Below are 19,113 nucleotides of genomic sequence, written 5' to 3'. Positions count from 1 at the left end.
CCCAAGCTTTCTTATCATAAATCTCAGTAGGTGATAAAAACATTTTCTTAATTTTGACAACCATTCAAATGTTTATAACAATTGACCTTATATACTCAGAATACGATGGCTCTTTCTTTTCTTTCATTGACAAATGTATTGTTGGAATTTCTTATGAAAATATGAATGAATGTCTAATCTGATTGAATTTTGTTCATATCAAGGATTTCAACATGGTGACATTCTCATCTAAAGTAGTTGCAGTATTATATATAGTTTATATACCACATTGGCCACAAAATGAGAGACCTGCCCATTGTATGTAAAGTCAAACCTATCCTCATACAGTCATGAGGATAGGTTTATGTCACTCCTAGGACTTCTTGAGCACTTAGACCAGTGGTTGGCAAACCGCGGCTCGCGAGCCACATGCGGCTCTTTGGCCTCTTGAGTGTGGCTCTTCCACAAAATACCACGGCCTGGGCGAGTCTATTTTGAAGAAGTGGCATTAGAAGAAGTTTAAGTTTAAAAAAATTTGGCTCTCAAAAGAAATTTCAATCGTTGTACTGTTGATATTTGGCTCTGTTGACTAATCAGTTTGCCGACCACTGACTTAGACCATCAATTCCCCTGACAACACCACAGCTGGCCACTTCCAATCTAAAAAAGAAGTCTGAAATAGATGTTGAGGTGGTAGATTATATCATTGACTATATTCTGAGTTTTGCAGCAATATAAGTGACAGGACTCCCTCATTATGCTAGCCAACTTCAAGAACTGCAACATAAGCTATTAGAAGCACAATGTTTAAGCATCCCACTGAGGAGCCGGGAAAGGGCAGCCACATCTGGACACAATCTGCATAGGGACTCTGGACACTGCTACTCCCACTCAGCTTCCCTATATTTTTTTTAGCTTCCCTAAATTTGAGGGGCTCACTGTCTAATGGAAAATCAGTACCAATTTCCTGTCGCACCAGGCAGGAAATTCTGCCACTGGACCTCTCTTTATTTAGCCCTCTTCCCACCACAGATATTATTCCAGAATGATGACATTTACTTGTATGACTGCAAAAGCCTCTCCTAAATTGACAATTCCCTGACCTATATGTCTGTCTGCTGAATTGTAGATCTATATCTGGATGTCTCTATTTGGATGTTCCACAGACCAAGAATGTCCACAGTTGAACTTACTATCTTCCCCCTGAAATCTAACTTTTTACTGCACTTCTCCTTTTAGTAACTAGCGCCATCACAGCCTCAGTTACAGAAACTCAAAAGTCACTCTTGGCCTTTCCCTGTCCCTTATCATCCATGTCTAGTCAGTCATCAAGTCGGGTTAATTTGTTCTCAAATTTATACTCCCTGCTCTTCAGGGTCTCAAAATGCCTCTGGTGGATCATGGAAATCACCTCCAAAATGATCCAATTATCTCTCAACTGCCTGGAGGAACAGTGGTCTTTCTAAAATGCAAATCTGATCATATAATTCTCCACTTCAGAATTTTTAATGATCCCCCATTGCCTATGTAATAAAGTCCAAGTCCCTTGGCATGAAACACAAAACCCATGCTGACCTGGCCCTTCAATAGCCTCTCCCTTTCATGTTGCACCACTCCTTCCTCATACAATGAACTCTTTGGTGTTTCTCAAAAAAGCCCTGCTCTCTTATCTCCATGCCCTGGCCATGGTGATACCTCTGCAAGAAATACCCTTCTCGAAAAAGAAGCCTGAGAGGCGAACCAAGATGACAGCATAGGTAAACACCTAAACTGCTGCCTCACACAACAATTTCAAAACTACAACTAAAAGACAAAATGTCTATCACCCAGAACCACAGGAAAGCTGGCTGAGTGGAAGTTCTACAACTAGAAGGAAAGAGAAAAGAGCATTGAGACATGCACAAGTGCTGAAAAGCTTCGGTACGGAGGCGCGCGAATCAGGCTGGTGGCGGGCGACTGGGTGTGCTGCTTTTTTCAACCCGAAGGGAGATAAGCTCCCAGTTACTCTGAACTCCAGTTTCTGGGCAGACACTGGGGACCCAAACTCCTACAGGGAGAAGCTGGACTGTCTGCCATCAGGTCGGAAAGTGAGGGTGGCTTTCTTGCAGAGGTGCACGCAGCAATCATTGTTTACTGCGCTGGGGTGTGGGGCGCGGGGACTTGGAAACGCAAAGACGCAGAGACGGCTGATTGGCAGCCATCTCTGTTTGCCACACCCTAGCCTAGTGACTCCCTGAGACCCCGCCCTTCACAATCTACAAACCCACCCAAGCTCCACGCAGCGGCTTTTGCATATAAATGGTCTGCCCTATTGCAGCTTAACCTAACAAACTGCAGCTCTGGTCAGACAGCTCCAAAACCTCCAAACCCCAAGCAAAGAGGAGAAAACTGTAGTTCTCGCTGTACCTCCTGCTGGGTGGCCTCAGACAGTAGCTCACCTGCACCCCATTGGATATCCAGAAGCTAGTGTATCTAGTGGTCAGTGTGAGACAACACCAGATTTCAACTACTCACATCCATAAGTGATACATTCAAGAGGCAGACTCAGTGAGCACCAAAGCCCCACTGAGACAAGTCCTGCCCCATAAGTGTGTCTCCAGCACAGCAGTTCTTCCATTATAGACACAGCGGGTCCTCACAGCCAGTTGGCCTGGAGGTCAATTCCTCCCAGTGTACCAACAGCAATCAAGGCTTAACTACACCAAGACTTTGCACTCAGCCCACAAAGGGGTGCACCAAGAGTGTCAACCTCAGGTGATAGGCTGAACCACTGGTCACCTACCACAGAAAACCACTCCATCAACACAGGGAAGCAACAAAATGCAGAGACAAAGAAACATGTCATGAATGAAAGAAATGGAGGAAAGCAAACTACTGGACATAGAGTTCAAAACCACATTTATAAGGTTATTCAAGAATCTTCTAAAAACCTCTGAGGAACTTAGTGAGACCTTTAAGGATCTTAATGAGAATGCCAAAAAAATGTAAAAGGACCAGTCAGAAATTAAGTATACACTGTCTGAAATAAAGAATACACAGAAATTCAACTGTAGATCAAAGGACCCCAAGAATCAAACCAAAGATCTGAAATATGAGGAAACAAAAAACACCCAACCAGACAAACAAAAAGAAAAAAGAATCCAAAAATATGAAGATAGTGTAAGGAGCTTCTGGGACAACTTTAAGTGAACCAACATCCGAATTATGGGGGTGCCAGAAGAAGAGACAGAGCAAAATATTGAAAAACTATTAGAAGAAATAATGAAAGAAAACTTTCCCTACCTGGTGAAAGAAATAGACTTACAAGTCCAGGAAGTGCAGAGAACCCCAAATAAGAGGAATCCAAAGAGAACCACACCAAGACACATCATAATTAAAATGCCAAGAGCAAAAGACAAAGAGAGAATCTTGAAAGCAGCAAGAGAAAAACAGTTAGTTACCTACAAGGGAGTACCCATACGACTGTCAGCTGATTTCTCAACAGAAACTATGCAGGCCAGAAGGGAGTGGCAAGAAATATTCAAAGTGATGAATAGCAAGAATCTACAACCAAGATTACTCTACCCAACAAAGGTATCATTCAGAATTGAAAGTCAGATAAAGAGCTTCACAGAAAAGAAAAAGCTAAAGGAGTTCATCACCACCAAACCAGGATTATATGAAATGCTGAAGGGTATTCTTTAAGAAGAGGAGGAAGAAGAAAAAGGTAAAGATAAAAATTATGAACAACAAAAAGACAACAAATACATACCTACCAACAAGTGAATCTAAAAATCAAGTGAATAAAAAATCTGATGAACAGAATGGACTGATGAATATAATAGAATCAGGGACATAGAAAGGGAGTGGACTGACAATTCTCAGGGGGGAGGGGGAGTGAGGGGTGCAGGAAGAGATTAGACAAAAATCGTACACCTATGGATAAAGACAGTGGCAGAGGGTAAGGACATGGGGTGGGGTGGGGAATCAGGTTGTGGGGAGATATGGGGGGGAAAAAAGAGGAACACCTTTAATAATCTGAACAATAAATATTTATTTTTTTTTAAAAAAAAAAAAGAAGCCTGAACTCTGTACTTTCAGAAGGTGGATTTGAGGATGAGGTCTCCCATCTTGTTGGTGCCTTCTTGATCAATAAATCTTCCCTTACTCTAGACAAAAAGAAAAAAAAGAAAAAGAAAAAAAGAAACACCCTTCTCCTCTGTCTCCCGCTATTTCCTTACTGGGATTACTCCTATCTGTCTTTCCAAATTCAAATAAGCTAACATCGCCTCTGGAAAAACATTTCCTGATTGTTCTATTCTCAGTTGCCTGCTAGAAGCACCCATTATACCCTGTCCTATCATAGAACTTACTATAGCATCTGCTTTCTTGTGTGTTCTAATGAAAATTATAAAGCTCTACACACCTGGCACAGAATTCTTATCACCAAGACACTACAGCATAGAATTGGGCACAGACATGTGGGTATTATAGAGAATACTAGGAAACTCTTAAATACATGCTTGAGGATAGGTTTATACTAGTATAAGAACAGCATGCTGTATGCTCAATGCAAGACCCTTGATTTCACATCAGGAGCTGCCTCTTCTGCACAGTCAGGAGGTCAACTAGACTCATGTTCTGGTATTCTTACCCAGATTGTCCATTCACCCCAGCCTTGTGTCATCCCCTATATTAGACCATTGTCCCCATCCCAAGTCAGTGCCCCTACAACTCTTTGTTATGATGCTACACAAAAGTTACTGTCCTGCCTGACCGGCGTGGCTCAGTGGTTGAGTGTTGACCTATGAACCAGGAGGTCACAGTTCGATTCTAGGTCAGGGCACATGCCCCTGTTGTGGGCTCAGTCCTCAATGGGGGGCATGCAGGAGGCAGCCGATCAATGATTTTCTCTCATCATTGATGTTTCTATCTCTCTCCCTCTCCCTTCCTCTGAAATCAATAAAAAAATATTTTTTAAAAAAATTACTGTCCTATAGGTGAGGCCATTGTTATATAGTTCAAGAAGTTTATGCTCCCCAGGAGTCTCTGGGTTAGTTGAGAACATACAGTCATCCTAATTATGATCCTGTTCGTACCTATGGGCTTCTGACTATGGCTGTCCTAGGCCTCTGTTTGACCAAAATCACCAGAAAGTATGTCCATCATACAGCTCTGACCAATGTCACTTTCTTGTGTAAGCTCAGAACATAGCATAACTTGGCATATGATTTAATACCCATTTGCCTCGTGCCTTTCTCTTTTTGGCTTCAGCCTTTTTCATTCACTAGTCAGAGTAGCACTCAATGATTGCATGCTGGCTAGACAAGTGGGATAGGCTTTGCAGGAAGATGGCTCAGAGAACAGTCTAGTACCATACTTTTTTTTTTATTTCTTTATTGATTAAGATATTACATATTTGTCCTCATCCCCCCATTCCCATCCCAAACCCCTCCCCATGCATGCCTCCATCCCCCTGTTGTTTGTGACCATTGGTTAGGCTTATATGCATGCATATAAGTCCTTTGGTTGATCTCTCCCCCTTACCCCCACCCTCCCCTACCTTCCCTCTGAGGTTTGACAGTCTGATCGATGCTTCCCTGTCTCCGGGTCTGTTTTTGTTCATCGGTTTATGTTGTTCATTATTTCCCATAGATGAGTGAGATCATGTGATACTAGAAATACCCATATAAGAACAGAAAATGAGACAAGCAATAATGGTTATGCTGAGAGGCAAATGAATCAGTCTGTAGTGAGTTTCTTTCTGGGCCAACAGTTCTTTTGCATCCCAATTTCAATGTCAAACAGTTCCTTATGTGTACATGTCAGCAATGATATTTCAGTTCTGGATGGTGGACAAATGGTGGTAATGCAGGTCCGACCCTCTCTGGTTTGGTCCTGGGCAACCTGCAGCGACACACAGCTGCTGACTGCTAGTATGGCAAGGCATCGTCAGCGTCTTCCATCTCTGGACTGTTTCTCCTCTGTCTTCATGGCTGGAGCAGTCCTGTCAATTCCTCTCTGTTGCAGGAATCCACATGGTCTTGGAGTTGTTTTCTGAAAATATACAAACATATTCTCGACCAAAAGTTAATAAAGGAATCTTTTCTATAAATTTTACTTGAGATCCTTTTTCATTTTTTGCCCAAACGATTTTCCTTTGACACCATTTGTGTTTTTCATGGATGTCTTGCTGCTAGCATTACCAATGAGAGTTAATTTTCTAAAGTAAAAATTTTCTATATGTAATTTACTTACAGGATATTTTTCCTTACATGATATTCTTCTACTATCCCCCCCCCTTTTTTTATTTAAATATTAGGAGGCTTTTGAAAATTTTACAATGCGGTCTTGATAACTTTTAAATTTTTATTTTTTACACTAAAATATGACTGCTTTAGGTTCATTGCATGTTATGCAATTTTACCATGAGATGAACTACCAATAAAAATTTTAGTTAACACTTTATGAACAGCTTTTTGTCCAGTACAATTAATTTTTCTAGAATATTTGCTTATTTCAATTAGCCAATTTAAATTAGTCTGAAAACTTGACTACTATTTTACTGTCTAATTTAATACTCTAACAACAATCTTATTTTACCCTGTAAATATTCGTGGAAAGGATTATTTGCCTTCTTGAGTAGGCCCTGAGCATTCCTGGTGCTAGGCTGGTTTTAGATATCAAAAACCCACTTCCCCACACCATGGGTACAAGATAACTCAAACAAGCCTTGTTGCAGTGAGAGGGCAGCTGCTGTTGGCCAAGTCTCTGTCTGTTACCTGGGTCCCGATTTGAGCTGGGCATGGGAAGAGAAGCAGCCATGGGGGCAGGAGACCTCCCTCAGAAGGGGTGAGGGTTCAGGCCCCTGCAAAGTTGGGGGGGTTAGGGTCTGTGCCCCACCTCTGTTGACCCCCAAGTTCTCTCCTGATGGCCCCTCTGCGACTGTGCCTGTCTTAGATTGTTCCTTCCCTGAGGAATCTTACCCATCTCTGGCTAACCAGCCATCCTCCGGGGCCCAACAGGGTGATGTGAGGTTCAGTTCTGTCTCCTTGGTAGCCTGTGCCCCCGTGGCCTCCATGCCCAGCACCTGCCTTGGGATCTCCTCGCCTGCTGGCAGGGCCCTGGCACTGATCACATATCTTGGGAAACCCAGGTTTCTTCTCCAGGAAGGGCCCAGCTCACATGATTGGGCGAGAGACAGATCCATGGTACCAGCCACCACGAGGCTTCAAGCTCAGCATGAACAGAAAGCACAGGCAACAGCTGTGGGCAATTGGATTGTGAGAAGAGGGTCCCTCTTGGCCAAAGGGGCAAAAGGGGCCAATATAGAATGCTCAGGTGCCTTCCCAGGGGACCCTCTACACCAAGGGTGGGCAAACTTTTTGACTTGAGGGCCACAATGGGTTCTTAAACTGTACCGGAGGGCCGGAACAAAAGCATGGATGGAGTGTTTGTGTGAACTAATATAAATTCAAAGTAAAGGAGCGGAGGGGAGAGCAAGAGAACCGGATAGAACAGCCAGATCTGGCCCGCGGGCCGTAGTTTGCCCAAGGCTGCTCTACACAGTGGAAGGGATTAAATCCTTTCATGTCCTTTTTAAATTGCTGCCAGACATTCAAAGAATTAGTTTGTAAGTTTGTTTGGGATAATTGTACAATATGCTGTTGTAATTCTAAAACATCAAGAGATGTGTTACCTTTGTCTCCAAGCACCAAAAAGATGATTTTTTATTGATTCCCAAGGGTGCGAGGTACTATTATAGGTAATGGGGGTAACACAAATCTGGAAAAAATTATAATGACATTGTAGAATAATATCATGTAAGGATATTCTTTGCTCTATGCCATGGCAATTCCATTTCAAACTGGCTGTCAATTTCTTTTTGTATAGACAAGGTCTTAGTTACATTTTCTGCACCTCTCCCAGGAGCAAGTAGTGATAGTCCCTTCCTTTGGTGTCCACGCAAGCCAGAAACCTCTCTTTAATTTTACACACAAAGGAGCAGTGGTTTGATTTTGTGTCATACAAAAAAGAAGCTGGGTGGCGACACCTGTATATATACTTCCTAGCCCTACCCATGGTCCTCCTGAATGACCAAGGTGTTTGGTATTATTGGTGACTACATTAGGAGGGGGATCAGCCCACATAAGGGCTCTTACCCATGAAGGGTCAGGAACATAAGTCCAAAATACTTCCCCATTTGCCCCAGGTAATATTACCGTACAGCTGATGACAGCTAGCAAGGCAAGGAAGACGTTCTCGGGCGTTTTTGGGGTTCTGGTGACCTCACAATTTCTTTTCTTTTATTATTATTATTATTTTTTTTTACATATGTGTCCTTATTCCCCCATTACCCCCCACACCCCACTCATGCCCCACCCCTCTGTTGTCTGTGTCCATTGATTAGGCTCATATGCATGCACACAAGTCCCTTGGTTGATCTCTCCCCCTTACTCCCACCGACCCCCTCCTTCCCTGAGGTTTGAGGTTCTGATCAACGTTTCTCAGTCTCTGGATCTGTTCTTGTTCATCAGTCTATGCCGTTCATTATATTCCACAAATGAGTGAGAAAGGAGGAAAAAAGCTAGAATTCTATGCACTACTACACAGGGACCTAGCAACCTCCAGCTCCCAGCAGAACTAAGGGAGCAGAAGGTTTTTCTTTTTTCCCACAGAGCATGGTGGTGTTGATTCCATTAAGTTTTTCTTGAGACAGGAAGAGATAAAAATGAATTTTGAACAGAAAGGGGCAAAGATTCTTTTCCCACTGTATTCTGCTCAAGGTACTTCCCCCACAAATAAGGTGAGAACCATGGTGTTAAGGAGAGAAAAAGAGACCTCAAAAACAGGGCGACTGAGCACAAGAGGAGGGGAAAAAGAAAAAGGAAAAAAAAGACTGCAACTTGCTCCCAGGGACTGGAGAAAATTAAAAAAGTTTGGAATCCATCAGTGTTCATTAGTCATCTTCTCCTTCATCTTCCTCTCCTTTTTCACCCTCATCATCATCTTCATCATCTTCACCTTCATCCTCATCCCCTTCTTCATCAATATCTTCCAACCCTTCCTCTTCTTCATCAGCATCATCATCTTCTTCTCCTTCCCCTTCTTCATCATCCATGTCAGGAACCAAGTAGTACTGTAAAGGATTTGGCCAAATGTCATCTTTGGTGACTTCTCCTAACTCATCTGCACCTGCATCAGAATGGTCAGTAAGCCAGGTAAAGACGCTTACTGGTTCCTCATGCTGTCTCTTCCTGCTGGCTTTATTCTGTGTTTGACTTGAACGTTTTGTCAAATCCTTTCCAGATTTCCATTTGATTTCAGTGGACTTTGAAGATGGATCACCACTCTCATTCAGATGAAACTCTTTGGAGAGAACTTTATTTTCGAAGTAAGGATTTTCATCAAAATAAAAATCTATTCTGTAACCTGATTTAATAACTTCAAATTCTGTCACTTCAACTCTTGTCAAATAATGCAGCGCCTCTTCATCCTCTTCCCCAAGCAGTGCAGACACTTGAGGATGGTTGACAAATGTTGTTACCCAAAAATTTGGGATTTTGGCAATCAATTCTGACCAAAATGGTTGGCGGAGTTTGTTATATTTCTGTTCTACTTTCAAAATCTCCTCACTGGCTTGTTCATTAAGTGTGTCTATTTCATTTTGTACTTCATCAGTATGTTCAATCGCTTCTTGCTGTTCTTTTTCTCCCTTCGGCACGTCCGTCCGGAGGGGTCGGCTTCTTCTCCGGCTTGGGGGCTGGAGCCAGTTTCAGGCTTGGGGGCTGGAGCCAGTTTCAGTTTCTTCGTTTGAGGTGGGAGCGAGGACTGGCGTTTGGGGCCATGCTGTGAGGCAAGTCCGAGGATCTGATCGCTGGGAAGTTGCCGGGCTCGAAGGCGCGCTGAGCACTCCCAACACCATTTATTGAAGAGACTGTCTTGATTCCATTGTATGGTCTTGCCTCCTTTGTCAAATATTAATTGAGCATAGTGGTTTGGGTCGATTTCTGGGTTCTCTATTCTATTCCATTGGTCTATATGTCTGTTCTTGTGCCAGTACCAGGCTGTTTTAAGAACAGTGGCTTTGTAATACAGCTTGAAATCTGGTATTGAGACCCCCCCTACTTTGTTCTTCTTTCTCAGAATTGCTGCAGCTATTCGGGGTCTTTTTTTATTCCAGGTGAATTTTTTGAAGGTTCATTCTAGGTCTGTGAAATATGCCGTTGGTATTTTAATGGGAAGTGCATTGAATTTATAGATTGCTTTGGGTAGTATGGACATTTTAATGATGTTGATTCTACCAATCCATGAACATGGTATGTTCTTCCATCTGTTTATGCCTTCCTCTATCTCTTTTTTCAGTGTTGTGTAGTTTTCCACGTATAGGTCTTTTACCTCCTTAGTTAAGTTTATTCCTAGGTATCTTAATTTTTTTGGTGTGATGGTAAATGGGATTGCTTTTTTAGTCTCTCTTTCTGTAAGTTCATTATTGGTATATAGAAATGCCATAGATTTCTTGGCATTAATTTTGTATCCTGCTACCTTGCCGAATTCATTTATTAAGTCTAATAATTTTTTGATGGAGTCTTTAGGGTTTTCTATGTACAGTATCATGTCATCTGTGAATAAGGACAGTTTTACTTCTTCTTTTCCAATTTGGATGCCTTTTATTTCTTCTTCTTGTCTGATCACAATGGGTAGTACTTCCAGCACTATGTTGAACAGGAGTAGTGAGAGTGGGCATCCCTGTCTTGTTCCTGTTCGTAGGGGAAATGGTTTTAGTTTTTGCCCATTGAGTATGATGTTGGCTGTAGGTTTGTCATATATGGCTTTTATTATGTTGAGGTATGATCCTTCTATTCCCACCTTGCTGAGAGTTTTTATCAAAAAGGGTGTTGGATTTGTCAAATGCTTTTTCTGCATCAATTGATATGACTATGTGGTTTTTATCTCTCAATTTGTTTATGTGATGTATCATGTTTATTGATTTGAAAATATTATACCATCCTTGCATCCCCAGGATAAATCCTACTTGGTCATGGTGTATGATCTTTCTGTTGTAGTGCTGGATCCGATTTGCTAGAATTTTGTTGAGGATTTTGGCATCTATGTTCATGAGGGATATTGGTCTGTAATTCTCTTCCATTGTGTTATCTTTATCTGGTTTTGCTATTAGGGTGATGCTGGCTTCATAGAAGGAGCTTGGAAGTGTTCCTTCCTCTTGAATTTTCGGAAATAGTCTGAGGAGGATAGGTTTTAGTTCTTCCTTGAATGTTTGGTAAAACTCCCCTGTGAAGCCATCTGGCCCCAGGCTTTTGTTTGCTGGAAGCTTTTTGATGACTGCTTCAATTTCTTCCATAGTTATCAGCCTATTGAGATTTTTAAATCTTCCTGAGTGAGTTTTGGAAGGTTGTATTTTTCTAGGAATGTGTCCATTTCCTCCAGGTTGTCTAGTTTGTTAGAATAGAGTTGTTCATAGTATTTTTTAACAATCCTTTGTATTTCTGTGGGGTGTGTTGTTATTTCCCCTCTTTCATTTCTGATTTTGTTTATTTGGGTCCTCTCTCTTTGCTTCTTGGTGAGCCTGACTAGAGGTTCATCAATCTTGTTTATCCTTTTGAAGAACAAGCTCTTGGTTTTATTGATCTTTTGTATTTTTTTTTTGTCTCTATGTCATTCATTTCTGCTCTGATCTTTATTATTTCCTTCCTTTCGCTTACACTGGGCTTTTCTTGTTGCTCTCTTTCTAATACTTTGAGTTGTAGAGTTAGATGATTTATTACCATTTTTTCTTGTTTTTTGAGGTAGGCCTGTAGAGCTATAAACTTCCCTCTCAGAACTGCTTTCATTGTGTCCCATAGGATTTGCAATGTTGTGTTTTTATTGTCATTAGTCTCCAGGATGTTTTTAGTTTCTTTTTTGATCTCGTTGATAACCCAATCATTGTTTAGTAGCATGCTATTCAGCTTCCAAGTGTTTGAATTTTTTGGAATGTTTTTATTGTAGTTTATTTCTAATAATATGCCATTGTGGTCTGAGAAAATGCTTGGTATGATTTCAATCTTTTTGAATTTGGGGAGACTTTGCTTGTGACTCAATATGTGGTCTATTTATGTGCACTTGAGAAGAACGTATATTCTGTGGCTTTGGGGTGCAATGCTCTGAAGATGTCAATTAGGTCCATCTGATATAGTATATCATTTAGAATTGCTGTTTCTTTGCTGATTTTTTGTCTAGAGGATTTATCCAGTGATGTCAGTGGTGTATTAAAGTCTCCTACTATGATTGTATTGTTGTTGATCTCTCCCTTGATATCTTCCAGGAAATTTTAATGTATTTGGGTGCTCCTGCATTGGGTGCATATATGTTTACCAGAGTTATATCTTCTTGTTGAATTGCTCCCTTTAGTATTATGTAGTGGCCTTCCTTATCTCTTATTATGGCCTTTACTTTGAGGTCTATTTTATCAGATATAAGTATCACAACCCCAGCTTTTTTCTCATTTCCATTTGCCTGAAAAATGTTTTTCCATCCCTTCACTCTCAGTCTGTGTGAATCCTTTGCTCTGAGGTGGGTCTCTTGTAGACAGCAAATATATGGGTCATGTTTTCTTATCCATTCAGCTGCCCTATGTCTTTTGATTGGTGCATTTAATCCATTTACGTTTAATGTTATTATTGACAAGTACATGTTTGTTGTCATATTTTTCCTTAGTGTTTGTGTTTCTTCTTGCCTTTCTCTTCTTTTTACAGCAGTCCCTTTAGCATTTCTTGCATTGCTGGCTTGGTAGTGATAAACTCTCTTAGCCCTTTTTTTGTCTGTGAAGCTCATGATTCCACCTTCAATTTTGAATGATAGTTTTGCTGGGTATAGTATTCTTGGATTCAGTCCCTTGCTTTGCATCACTTTGCATATTTCATTCCATTCCCTTCTGGCCTGGTGTGTTTCTGTTGAGAAATCAGTTGATATTCTAATAAGAGACCCCTTGTAAGTAACTTTCTGTATCTCTCTGGCAGCCTTTAAGATTTTTACTTTGTCGTTGGTGTTCGCCAATTTAATTATGATGTGTCTTGGTGTCAGTCTCTTGGGGTTCAACTTCTTTGGGACTCTATGTACTTCTTGGATTTGCATAGGTTTTTTTTTTTTTTTTTTTGCCAATATCAGGGATGTTTTCTGTCATTATTTCTTCAAACAGGTTTTCTATTCCTTGCTTCTCTTCCTCTCCTTCTGGTATTCTTATTATGTGAATGTTGTTTCGTTTTGTGTTGTCCCAAAGCTCCCTTAGGCTCTCCTCTTGCTTTTTAAGTCTTCTTTCCAGCAGCTGCTGTGTTTGTGTGTTTTTTCCTACCTTGTCTTCTAATTCCCTGATGCAGTCCTCAGCCTCTTCTAGTCTACTGTTTAAGCCTTCCATTGTGTTCTTTATTGCAGCTATGTCATTCTTCATCTCCTCTTGGTGTTTTTTTTTTTCATGTTGGTGACATTCTCATTCAGCTCCTTATAGTTCTCATTGAGTTGTGTGTATTTGTCATTGAGTTGTGTGTATTTGTCATCCAGCTGTTTAAACATCCCTATAACCATTACCCTGAATTCTATCTCTGATAAGCTGCTAGCCTCGAATTCATTTAACTCCCTTTCTGGTGATTCCTCTTTTTCTTTCCTTCGGGGATTGCTTTTTTGTCTTCCCATGTTTTCCTGTAATGTTTTAATTGTAGATCCAACTGCTTTGCTACCCAGGTTCTTTTGGGGATGGTGCTACTGGCGTAATCTCTCAGTTTTCCTGGGCTTGTTAATCTAGTGTAGCTCCCTACTTGAGCTATTTGGGTTCTCTTGATGTAGGCCTGCGAGCTTGAGAGGCACAACTGCGGTGTCTAGAAGTCAGCCACCGTGGAGGGGAGTGTCCCAATTTTTGCTGTCTTGCACCCTTAATTGAAATCACACGTGCCCAGAAGGGATTCACAGTGGCACCCGGGAACCGTCTATTGGGGTGATGGGGCTCAGGGGGCCTGCACTCTGGAAAGGTGTGACTGTGGTGCCCAGAGTTCTATAGTTGTGGGGTGGGCAGACTTAGCTTTTGCTGTTACACCTGTGGTGGATAGACGCTTACTCCCAGTGGCGGCTCACAAAAGCACCCATGGTATGTTTGCTAGCGAGGCACACTGAAGGACTCTGAAGGGCCCTGGCAGTGTAGCCACGTAATTGAGGTGCCTGTGGGCTGGTATCTAGGATGAGTGAATTCAAAATTTCTACTGCTGCGGCAGGGGGGGGGGGGGGGGGGAGTGTCCCTGTTTGTTCAAGTTCGCACCCAGGGAGAGCTCACAGTGGCTCCCACGAGTGCCCTGTGGGTAGATGGGCTCAGGGTGCCTGCCTGTTGGAATTTAGCATCTGTGGAGGTGCATTTGCTGGGTGCAGAGCTCTGATGCACTCTGAGGGGTCCTGGCACTGAGGTTGAGCCACTGGGGTGAATGTGGACAGTTATTTAGGAGGAGGGAATTCAGAATTTCTACTGTGGGGCCACGCACCCTTGTCTGTGCAGAATCACACCCTCAGGTGCTCTCAGCGGCTCCCAGGCACTGCCTAAGGAGTGGAGTGCTCTGGCTGCCTGCGCGGCTGGAAAGGGGCGAATCCAGAGTTCTGCTGCTGGGGAGGGGGAGGTCGCACTTACTGCTGCCGAGCGATGCACCTTCAGAGGTGGAGGTCCCAGTGTCTGCGGGTCTGCAGATGGGGTAGCAGGATTTTGGCTGGAGTGGCTGCTGGGTGGTGGGGCAGTTCCAAGGCCTGTCTGGTTGGTGGTGTTGATGAGTTCCTAAAAAAGGCCATTCTCCCCTTCAACATGGCGTGGGCTCCGTGCTGGAGTCCCGCCGTCCGGGGAGTGCCCACAGCAGTGGTAGTCTCTCCTTGTCAAGGAGAGCCTGTCTGCAAGCCCCTGTTGCTCCTGTGAGATTTAACTGTCCCTCACTCACTCACACACACCACACACATCCACACACTCTCCTTTCATACCTTCACTCACTCACTTCCTCTCCCTCACCCCCGTCCTTGCCAGCCGCCATCTTTTTCCCCCCCGGTACCATTCTTTGAGCTGGAAAAGATAGGAATAAAAAGTAGGTTTGGATGTAGAAATAAGATCAATGTCTGGGATTTGCAGTGCCTCTGGGACTCCCATGCAAGCAAATTGTCTAGTTGTAAACCTAGAGAGCTGACTTCAAGGAAGGCTGACATTTCTCAGGTCGCCATTGCACCATCTCCCTGGTTAATAACCACTCTGCCTACTGTGAACTCGATCACAGGTTAGGAAAAACCTGCATTTAGAGTTATCCAAGAGTGGAGGAGACCATTTCCAGCTGTGTGTTGATAAGAAGGAAGATGAATGTCTGCTCAGAAAGATGTAGGAAGGAATCTTGTACTAAGGAAAAGAGTAACTCAAAAATTGTGTGATCCTGTAACCATATTATCCAGTAGCCATAGGCTATATTTTTAGCTAATCTTAGAACTGCCTCATACAAGGTTCTAAATAGGAAACAAAATATGACGTTTCCAAATTTTTGACATTCAGGGCAGAGGAAAGGTACAATTTTATTAACTAGTTTCAAAAGAACTTATTGAGCATTAATTAATTGTTTCAAGACAATAATTTGATGACTTAAGAATAAGTAAATCAAAAGCATCTGGATTAAATTTTCCTTGAGGTACACTTGAGTCCCAAAGTCATGAAAAAGGCATTTGGTAAAATTGAATCTGCCTTTGCCAAACCTAAAGTGTTTGAAAAATAATTTGAAAGGTTTTGCCAAACCCCAAATGCCACTGTGTTCTTCCATCCCACCCAGATCTCCAAAAGCGCAAAGCGAAGGCATCTCCTCAGCATTCCAATGGGGCCTGTGCCTATCAGAGGGGACCCAAGTTGCTTCTCTACAGCCTCCAAAGAGATTCCTTAACATTTTTAGGGGGAAAAAATCATTTGATTGAATGGTCTTTTGTTTCCCATGTTGCTCTGATCTCTAAAATCTCCATCGCAGAATTTTTTTAAATAAATTGTCCAGTGGGTGTTCTGGAAAATTATTTGGGGTCTTTAACAGAAGGAATTTTGAGCAGAAAAAAATTGCTTTTAAATAAACTTTACTAAAAGTGCCACAATGTCTCCCTAGTGGAATCGTGTGTATGTGGGTATGTGTATGTCCTTCTATGTTTTCATAATACTGACAACCTGAACAGTCAGTTTTTATTCAAATCACCTCTGAACTAAAAATAAATTTGCAATAGAAGCTGCCAATGGGGAATCCCCAGAGGCTCAAATCAGGTCAGATTGAACCAGTAAACAAAACCTTTCAGAAATCAACAGCAAGTATTGGAATGTGGGTGGTACAAGCAAGTCTCCTCACCCTGCAAATGACTCTTTATTTTTGAACAGTAACCTCAGCTATGTTGAATTTCCACCACATATGGGTTGCTTTCTTCTGGAAGATTGCCAGTAAATATCTGTCTAACACACTTTGCAGTTGCAAGATGACATTCCCCCACCTAACTGTTAGGAATCAATGCAGCACTCTCAGAGGCATGCAGGGTTTTCCGTTCTCAGGAAATTATTCATAGTCTTTATTCTAGGGCTAGAGCAGTTGATTTTCTACTTTGTTTTCTTGCACTTTATTTATTTTTAATCATAGATTAAGTTTCTTAAATGTGTGTACTTCATATTTTCATGTCTCAAATATTTACCATTTATTGGAATTTAAGTGAGAAATCCAAAAAACATTTTGACTCTTCAGACATATCTTATGTGGCTTTTGGAACATTTTTGGTTGAAGTCTTTAATTTTCCCCAGAATTTGAGGTTGCTTAGAACACATTTTACTCAAGAGGGGAGCATATTTCTATATTCTTTACACTCAGCTATGAAATTACTATTCTTCACCTTGGACTATACCCTGAAGCCCTCCAGGAATGACTTGCTTGTTAGAGGTTAGCTTGCTATAAGAATTGTTTTTGCTATAGAATAGTTTCATGTATGTTGTCGAGTCTTGTGTTGTAAGAACTAGCCTTGCTGAAAACATGACCCCAACGTCAATTTCTTTTGTTTCACAGATGCTGTTACAGAGTAGAAATAATTGATCAGAAACAAGGGATGCTGGGATGCTGTCTTAAAAGGGCCATTTGGTTGCAAGGAAGAAAAAAACTGTTCAAATTATTCTATACAATAAAACCCTAATATGCAAATTGACTGAACAGTGGAACAATCGGTCGCTATGATGCGCACTGACCACCAGAGGGCAAACGCTCAACACAGGAGCTGCCCCCTGGTGGTCAGTGTGCTCCCCCAGGGGGAGCACCGCTCAGCCAAAAGCCAAGCTCACAGCTGGCGAGTGCAGTGGTGGTGGCGGGAGCCTCTCCCGCCTCTGCAGCAGTGATAAGGACCAGCGAGCCAAGCAGTAAGGAGCAGCAAGCAGGCAGGCGGTAAGGAGTGAGGGGTCCAGGACTGCAAGAGGGATCCCAGACTGTGAGAGGGATATCCAACTGCCAGCTTAGGCCCGATCCCAAGCCGACAGGTGGACATCCCCCAAGGGGTCCTGGACTGTGAGAGGGCACATCGGGCTGAGGGACGCCCCCCGCCCCTATCCCCCCCCCCCGCCCCAGTGCACAAATTTTGTGCACTGGGCCTCTAGTCTCAAATAAAAACAGAGCAATTGGAAAGATACCATGGAATCTCATAGAATCCCAATGAAGAAAATATAGTGGGTTCTGCTAAAAACTAGGATCTTCATGGAGAGGCTTGCCCTTTCTCTCAGGAAGCAAATCTCTTTTCTCATTCTCAGTTTTCCTGCTGACTTGATTTTTCATGTTGACTTGTCATAACTGAATATAGTTGCTGGTCCTGAAACTACATGATGGTTCCAGAGTTTACCACCATAAGAATACCAGTCTCCGGAGGCCAGACTCCAAACCACCATGGAGCAGAGTAGAGAGGAAATGCATAGATTTACAACATACTACTCAGAGGGTAAGTGGAGTCATATTCTTTTATTTCAGCAAATTTTATTAAAACAAGCCTAAGATTCCATCTCTGAATTGGTAGATATATTAGTTGCTATTGCTGCCTAGCAAATTGCTCTAAAATTTAGTAGTTAAGAAATACTACAAATATTTATTATTTCAGAGTTTCTCTGGGTCAGGAAGTTGAGAGCTTCTTATCTGTGTGATTCTACCTCAGGGCGCTTCATGAGGTTGCAGTCAAGCTGTTGGTTGAGTGACAGCCATCTGAAGGCTTGACTGGAACTGGGAGATCCGCTCCCAAGGTGGCTCATTCACCTGGCTTTGGCAGGATGCTCTGGTCCAGTTCCTCGCTGGCAGATAGTCTCAGTTCCTTGTCATGTGGCCTCTCCATAGGCTTCTTGGGTGTCCTCATGACTGAAGAACAAGTGATGCAAGACACAGAGCAAGGCGAAGGCCACATGCCTCTTATGATATGCTCTTAAAGGTCACATGTCACTTCCACCGTATTCTATTCATGAGAAGCAAATCACAAGGACAGCCCACACCCAGAGTGAGGGGAATTAGGTCCCACCTTTTGCCTATGGACGTATTTTAAAACCACCACATCAGAAGGTTCATTTTTATCCTCTTATGCCTGCCCAGTCCCGGTATCACACAGGGCCCCCCAAAGGACTCAATGCAGCACAAACGCAAAGTCCAGGGAAGGTCTAGTCCCAAACTGGGAAGAACTCTGGCAGCACCGTGGCTACCATGATGGTTATTTCTGCTCCCCAAGGCTTTGCAGAACCCCTGTTGCATATCAGACTAGAACCTCTGGGCCATGCACAGCATCATCTCATTTCTGGGCCATGCACAGCATCATCTCATTGCCCGAGGTCTCCACATACCCACCTTCAGAGAAAGTGACTTTGTCACAACTCCATTCACCCACATTAATTATGACTCAACAGCCCCTCACAAGGTTCCCCATCCTCTTTTTTCCTCATACAATCTTTCTCCTCCAAGGCCCCACTATACCCATGCTCAGATTCCTCATGTCTCACAAGTGCTCTCTGCTCCCCCATAAAACACTGAGCCACTGTTTCTGAATTTCTAGGGGAAAATAAAATTGCTTTTCCATACTGAAGTGTGTAGGGATTCACACACAAGCAGTACATCTCAGAAAAAAAAA

The 19,113-nt window shown here is 42.5% G+C and overlaps 1 pseudogene across 1 annotated transcript; it reads right to left on the bottom strand.

The window, feature by feature from the left end:
- Window positions 1-8,917: 8,917 nt before the first annotated feature.
- Window positions 8,918-18,354, bottom strand: LOC308233590 (protein SET-like; annotated as a pseudogene). The gene is made up of 2 exons: window positions 18,258-18,354; window positions 8,918-9,863 (listed from the first exon to the last, which is right to left on the bottom strand). The product of its transcript is annotated as a protein SET-like (transcript).
- Between the last annotated feature and the right edge of the window lie 759 nt (window positions 18,355-19,113).

Source organism: Plecotus auritus, assembly GCF_963455305.1.
Source record: "Plecotus auritus genome assembly, chromosome: 9".
In the NCBI taxonomy this organism is placed as follows: domain Eukaryota; kingdom Metazoa; phylum Chordata; class Mammalia; order Chiroptera; family Vespertilionidae; genus Plecotus; species Plecotus auritus.
Note: the sequence above shows the minus strand (reverse complement) of the source record. Positions and strands in the feature narration are given on the sequence as shown.